Source organism: Gavialis gangeticus, unplaced genomic scaffold (genome assembly GCF_001723915.1).
Source record: "Gavialis gangeticus isolate Ggan-Ray unplaced genomic scaffold, GavGan_comp1, whole genome shotgun sequence".
Taxonomy (NCBI): domain Eukaryota; kingdom Metazoa; phylum Chordata; order Crocodylia; family Gavialidae; genus Gavialis; species Gavialis gangeticus.
In genome coordinates, this window is record NW_017728994.1 from 16,953,619 (window position 1) to 16,961,030 (window position 7,412).

The 7,412-nt window shown below is 40.3% G+C and overlaps 1 protein-coding gene across 9 annotated transcripts in view; it reads right to left on the reverse strand.

The window, feature by feature from the left end:
* ZMIZ1 (zinc finger MIZ-type containing 1) overlaps nt 1-7,406 on the reverse strand; it is a 607,902-nt gene extending 600,496 nt beyond the window's left edge. For all 9 annotated transcript variants that reach the window (XM_019502344.1, XM_019502343.1, XM_019502355.1 and 6 more), the window contains exon 1: nt 7,278-7,406. The gene's annotated coding sequence lies outside the window, so the exon portion shown is untranslated. The remainder of the gene's footprint in view (nt 1-7,277) is intronic.
* Between the last annotated feature and the right edge of the window lie 6 nt (nt 7,407-7,412).

Sequence of the window (7,412 nt, forward strand, 5' to 3'; positions counted from 1 at the left end):
CACATTGTCTCTACTATGTTTCACAAGCAATTAATTTCTCTTTGCTGGAGAATTGTAATTGGAATCAAGTGGGAGCATGACTGAGAGAACAAGACTTCCTCAGTACCACTCTCTAGCAGCCACACCCTCTTCCTAGTTTCTTCATGCCCTTCTTCAGAGCTGGTAACGCTAAGGGAAGGAACAGAGACGGTAACTTTTCAACTGTATGTTTACCAAATGGGTATCAGACCTTATCGCAGATCAAGTCAAGTGAGTGTTATCAGTAAGAGGGAGGACTTCCAGCCATGTCCAAAAAATGTTGAAAGTCTAGCTATTCTCATTAATATAATCTTTAAGTAGAGAGGTGGCCATAAATTGGGAACCTCTTACTTCAGTGAGATCAAATTTGAACCATTGATCTTCCCAAGATGCCAGTGTGGCACAACAATTTCTAAGACAAGCCAAGTGAACATGAATTTTAGAGCACTAACACAAATTAGCTTTTAAATAGTAAGCTAATCTCAACCTTCACTAGTGTTACTGTCCCATCACCACCTATTAACAGACTAAAGCTCAGTTCAACCATTTGTTTTAAGCACCCATCACAAAAAGAGAGAAAGAAAAGGGGATTCCTGAACTTTAAAAGTTACTGATTAAGACACAGGTGTACATTTCAGAGTGGCCTAAAAGCTCTGCTGTTCTCAGAGGGTAACAGGAGCATAGCCAAGAGACAAGCAGATATTTATCAAAGGAATTGTTTTTGCTACTAAATGGCCAATTGAAGCCCATGCCACTCTGCTGTATATCTGTGTCACCATAGTCCCAATAAATAAACCATTCTGATTAGTTATGAGACTATCTGAAAACCCCCTAGAGACTGATAACACTCACTTTGCCATCCAATCAATCATTCTGACTCTACAGCCTCACAGATTTGTGTGCGCATGCGCGTGTGCGCGTGCGCACACACACACACACACTTACTGTGAACTGAGTTCTTCAGAACTACTACCCACCTCCCCAAAACAAATGTTTTAATCTATTAAGCAAAAGACCCTTACAAAAAAAGGGCCAGATAATATTTCGAAGGTACAGAAAACTGTAACAAGATCAGGGCACAGTTTATCTACATTGTATACATTCATGTATTAAGCAGATTGATGGGCTACTATCCTTCAATTAATGCCATCCAACCTAGGATCGATTTACATTTGTGAAATAAATTACCAACAAACTGTTTACATGCATGCGCGCATGTGTGCGCACACGCGCGCGCGCACGCACACACACACACACACACACACACACACACACAGAGTTCCCTTCATTCAGCCAGGTAAAGAGATTAGAAAAATTACCGTGTTGATTTTACATGACATTGTATGCAAGGTATATGAAGCCCGCTGCTTCTATTTCCATGCAAAGTTCCAGTTGATATATTTATTAAGTACCTAAAATCTACAATTCAGTATTGCTTGTATCTCCTGTTTTACCTTAAGCTTCCAGGAAACAATAGCTGCTGTGGAAAGGGGGATAAAAAAATGTCCCACCTCACAAACTAAGCAGCTAGTCGAGAGCCTGCATACACAATACACACAGAAGCTGGGCTAGCCAAAGCCTGTTCTACCACTGTGCTGCTGTAGCCTGGCAAAGAAAGCTCAGAGCAACTACAATGTCTTTGCTCTTGCAATCAATACCACATACTGAGAAACTGAAATATGGTTCTACTGAAGGGGAGATAGCAACTGTACTGCCTACAGAGCTGGGAGACACAGAGTAGTTTGTGTGTGGTTTCCATAGGTCTGGAGAAGATGCCTTAGCATTATGACATCTGCTTTATAAATCAACTTTCTAACATTCACTGACATATAAAAATTGAGACAGGAAAAAATCAAATCGCAAGCTCCTTATGCAGATAAACAGGGAGCATAGGAACAATCCAAATCCACAGCTTTAAGGTATTTCCACAGATTTTGTAGTACCATGAATATTAATGTTTGTAAGTGATTCTTTTTCTATTGCACTGAAATACCCTTCACACTTCTCTCTGGGAGTCACTTCACCGCTGCTCTGTAGTCAGACAGACACAGTATCATGAACAAAAGGATAAACTTCTTATATTCATCTTAATAGAGTGTCAATCTGATAGCTTAGATGTGTCCAGTTGAATGCTAATTATTATTTAATAACTAGACAAAATCCAAGACGCCCAGTTTGAATTACTGAAATAGCATTAGAGGCGGCACCTAGATTTGTTTTGGTTTTAGCCTATCAGTACCTAGGCTAACTTACAAGTAAAACCTCACCCTTTCTTCCTCAGAAACAACAGGATCCAGCTGTTCCTGGTTTCAGTGAAAGATGTATATGTTACTGTTTTTAACTGCATATACAGGTTTAAAAGATATAACTGTTGCAACTGAGGCAAACTTCAGACAGCTTAAATCAAACAAGTATCAAGTCTTAAGATAAATATGTTCCTTTGGGTTACAGTCTGTGAATAAAGTTAATTTATCTTAACATTGGTTGGACAATTTAGTTCAGACAGACTTAGATTATTACCTATGAAAGATAGCTCATTCCTATTAGAAAAAAAAATCTATGCTGATTTTTCTCTCTTTTTCTAGGAAAAGGATAGTGTCAATCAGTGCTCAATTTGCCAGCCAAGCTGTGCAAAACATCAATGCATCTCAGCCCACTAGAACCAAAATATCATGTGACCGAGCCTATGCACATACTCTACTCTCATAATCTACTACTGCCTCCAACAGTCTAACTATGCAGATCCATTGCATCTCATCACCTGGACATTTCTCTTGCCATTCTAAAATACCCTAAAATTTCCAGCCTAGATGCCAACTGATCCTATAGAACCCAATGTAAAAAATACTGCTACATAAAAAGTATTTGCTTTTAGGGGGAAGAAAGCAAGAAAAAGTGATGAAGTAACGTTGATTTTGCAGATATTTTAGTTTTAATCCAAAAATACATTTTAAAATTAATTTCTAGACCCATCATCAAGACAGCTTAGATGCATCCAAAGCTCAGTAAAATGAACAAAAAAATGTGTGTATGAATACTGGATAGACCCAACACATAATATTCTTCATTCTACATCTTGATTAAATATGTCTCTTTAAAAAAAAAATCTAAATGGATAAAGAAGGCTTCTATTCCTTGTCCCAAAACCATCAGTATACGAGTACAATCATGAACTAATTGTAAACTGTACAGTAATATTCTTGTCACTTTCTTTGCTGTAATACAGTATAGGATTTCACAGAAATTGGTATAACTAGGAGTGAACAAATCAGTCAATTGCATAGTGGTCAAATACACTACCACAAGTACCAACTGCAGTCCCACTTATTTATAAGAAACAGATTTCCAGGTAAAAGAGTAACCATTCCAGATTTTTTCCAGCACCATGGTCTCCAGGATGTTATGACATGGTGTCCAAATACCAAGAGACCCTGGCCAACCGTTATGTTTGTTCCCCAGAGTCATATACTAGTCTGTGTAACTTGCACCGCCTTGCTCTCATATGTGCTAGGACAAACAGTAAGAGAGAAGAAACTCTTATAATGTTTTTCCTTGTATATAAATCCCCCCCCCCAAAAAAGCAAAAACAAAAAACAAAACACGTTTTCCTGGCAGTCAGCACACATATCAAGTTGCTAGGACCAGTCAGTTCCTCTCAACTGTAGCATTACTGATATAATTGCCACCTATGAGTTGTTGGGGACACAAAACCTTTGGAACCTATAAAAGTAGAAGAGATATCAGGTAAAGGGCAGGCAACTCCCAAGAAAACTTATGAATGGAAACATATGTTACATTAAATTCTATTACTTCAACTCCTTGTAGTACTTAACAAACATCCTAAAAACCTTTCAGGGTATGAAAACAATTCCACGGTCTTTTTTGACTTACTGTAGTCAAGGTATCTTAGAAAACAAAATTCTATACCACACTCAGATCAAGTTCCTATTTTTATCTCAGACAGGACAAAACATGCACTGTCTACCTATACAGCAATGTGATCCTTTCCCAAAACAAAGTTTTCATTTATTATTTGGCAGAGACCTATTTTTTCTTTCACAATTGTAGTCAAAATGTATTTAAAATGTCCTGGACCATAAGCATTGACATGAATGTTGCAGGTCAAGTGAGAAACAATTTTGGGCTTAAAAATTTAAAAAAACCTAAACCCAAACACAAAGTTTTTAATCTTTAATATTAGTGTATAAATTATAAGAGAATCAGCTTCAAGACAGATATTTTTTTCCTTGATTAGTGGAAAGCCACAGATACACCAATTAAATCCTAGCATTTTGTTTATTCTTAATTCCTAAAGACACTTTCTAGGTTTTCAGTTCCTATATTTCTTGAATAATTTTTTCACTTTTTATTATAAAATAGCTACGAGACTCCAAAATTCACAACTGTCTATGCAGTCAGGGAAAAAACACTGAAGTCTTCTTAGCCTGAGAATTTTTAAAGGGTCATAAGAAGCTAATATAATCTAAAGTAGTGATCAAAATAGTTAATTTCATTCTCTACTCTGGGATATTTAGATTATTTCAAGTAATTTTTTCCACAATCTCATTAAAAAATAAATAAATGGCCTTTTCTTTCCCCCCCCCACCCAAACTCAGAGGAAAACAGTATCACCAAATGCACTCAACTAGCCCCAGAGTCACACGTGCTCTATTGCAGATCTTGCTTTCAATGTCTCTTTTGTTTGATGGCTGGTGTTTCAACATCCTCGACTTGAACAGAAAAAGGTCAGCGCAAGTCTTCTGGTATTCATAAACCTGAATCAGGCCCCGCCAAGAGAAGATTGATGCCATAGTAAATTTCCCCTCAATCAAAAGAAGGGGGAGCAAGTTTGAAGCAGAGACCAACTCTCTCTGTCTGTTAGAGTAATCCTACTGCCGGTAGCGCCTTCAAGCATACAGTTTTGCTGCACTCTTTTATCAAACTTTTCTTCTGCTGCCTGGATATTGATTTTGGGTTAGAACTTCTCCCACAGTGCAAAGTTATTACACAAGTGTTCCAACTTGAATAGCCTTTCATCAGCAAGAGTCTTGCCTAGCCTAGTCCTGGGGTTTTGTTTGTTTTTTTTTTACCTTTCAATTACCCTTACGTTCCTACCCTATACCAGCCCCCATTCCCTTCCTGCCTAGAGGAGGAGACTGCATCATTAACCTTCCAATTTACAAGGCCAAGTTCCATATTGCAGCTATAGAGAAGTTGTTGCTACGAATTCCTTAAAAGCTCTGGCACTTCAAGGCAGTTGAAACTACTCAGCCAGAGCTCAGAGGCAAAGCCTTGCCAGAGCATTAATGGGCTTTTGCCCTTTTAAATTTGATAAGCCTGTCGCCTTTCTGATGCACCCAGTTCTATTCAGGGTTCTAAATGGCCATTTCATATTTAAAAGAAAGCTTGCATAGGTAGCACCCTAAAACTTGCCCAGGTCATTCATCTCCCCCCAGCTCTCTTACTGTCTCTTAGGAAACCTTTGATAGAGCATTTGTTCAGGCTGCCAAGTTAAATCCTCCTCTCTCATGTCAATGCATTGAAAAAAGCAGTCAGAACACCAGCTTCACTCAGGCCTGCTGAAGTAAATGGAGAAAACCAATTCCTTTGGCACTACAGAGCTATTAAGCTCTTTGCAGATTATTAACTGAAGCACAAAAATACACACTGTGCACAACCAGACAGTAAGGCAGGGCTCTTCCTTAAGTTAGCTTCAGTCCCAGTAAATTGCCTCTATGGCTGCAGTTTCTAATTCTCAGGGCAGCTGCCTGGACTGGTTAGTGGGACCCCCCACAATCAGAGACAAAAGCAATTTCCTAGCTATGTTTTTGTTATGTTTTCACTATTATGCCCATTTCAGCTTTATTAAACATTTTAATCATGGTTGTGGCAGCAGAGAGGACTGAAGATCTAGCCTTGTGTTTCTAACCAGCCTCAAAAGGCAGCACTGAAATTCAACTTTACACGTGTAAACCAAAGTTTGCAGCCTGGAAAATGGTTCTAGTTAGAACTTTTCGACTTCTCCCAACCTCTGCTTTCCCCCAGATCACAAAGCCAGCCTAAAACGTCCCCCCAAATCATTAGAGGAGGAATAAAGCAGGACCAGATCGCTCCTATTTTGATGTTTACATTCCTTAAGTGTCTTTTAACTGACTGCCATTCTCTCTTTTGCAGCAGCTAGCTCAGCCAGTCTCCCGTGAAAATGATTCCCTCCTTTTTCCTTTCACAATGGCAAGAAAGCAGGAGCTGGGCTCTTTCAGTCGGCCCCTCTTTCTCTCGCCTCCCCCCTGCCCCCCCGCTTTGGCTTCCTGGACAGATGTACACAGGAGGGAGAGGGAGGGAGGGAGAGAGAGACTGCTCCTTCCTCCTGCCTTGTGAGAGAGGCCCCAGTCCCAACTGGCTTTCAAAACCCAGACACAAGGAATTTACACTCAGGCAAGCTTCCCAAAGCCCGGAAAACGTGCCCAATCTCTCCCCATGCTTCTCCCCCTCCTCCGAAAAAGGCTTTAGGTATTACAGCCCTCCTGGATCACCCCCTCCCCAAAGATTCCTGAGTCCCCGGAGCGACTGAGCAGAAGCCCCTGTCGGTGCACAGCAAGAGCCGCCTTGAAAGAAGGCAGGAAAGGTAAACTGGGCAGAGAAACAGAAGCTCTCCGGATTATTTTTAAACCTCCTTTGTTTTTATGGCAAAGGCTCTGGCTCTCTCCCTCATGAGTGCCTGAGTCGCAACATTGTTTCAGCTTTTAAAACTTAGATGTACAGTACAGCAGACAGCCCCCTTGAAGCTGGAAATTTCAGGTCCCCCCTTCACTCGCATACACACCCCCACCTCTCTGTCCCCGGCACTGCCCCCCCACATCTTCCCCCACCTCAAAGGCAAACAAAAAGTGATCTGAGCCCCCACCACCTATAATATAAAACATGCCGAGTCCTTTCATCCCTGTCCTCTACAATGACCAAAAAAGCAAAGAATTTCCTAAGCAAAGCTGCCCCCTGTCCCCCTCGATCTCATGTTTTCTTTATTTGTTTCACTCCCCCCCCCAACCTTTCCCCTCTCTTTTCCCAGGCACACAGATACAACCTGTCTCTTTAAGAAGTCTTCACACATTTTCTTGTCTTGCAAAAAAAAAAATTGTATATACATATATATATTTCCTTAGCTTGGTTACTCCATTGTTTCTCCTCATTCAGCACACAGCCCCTGCCCGGTCACACACAGGGAGGTGTGAACAGAAGACTGAAATAGACGTGAAACTTACCTACAGATTGCAAAGCAGGCTTGCAGCAGGGAAAATAATAAGGAAGAAGGCAGGCAAAATCCTCTTTCCTCAACTGATTTGCAGCACTGTTCGGGTGGCTTTTAATTTTTTTTTTTTTAATTTAAAAGCTTCCCA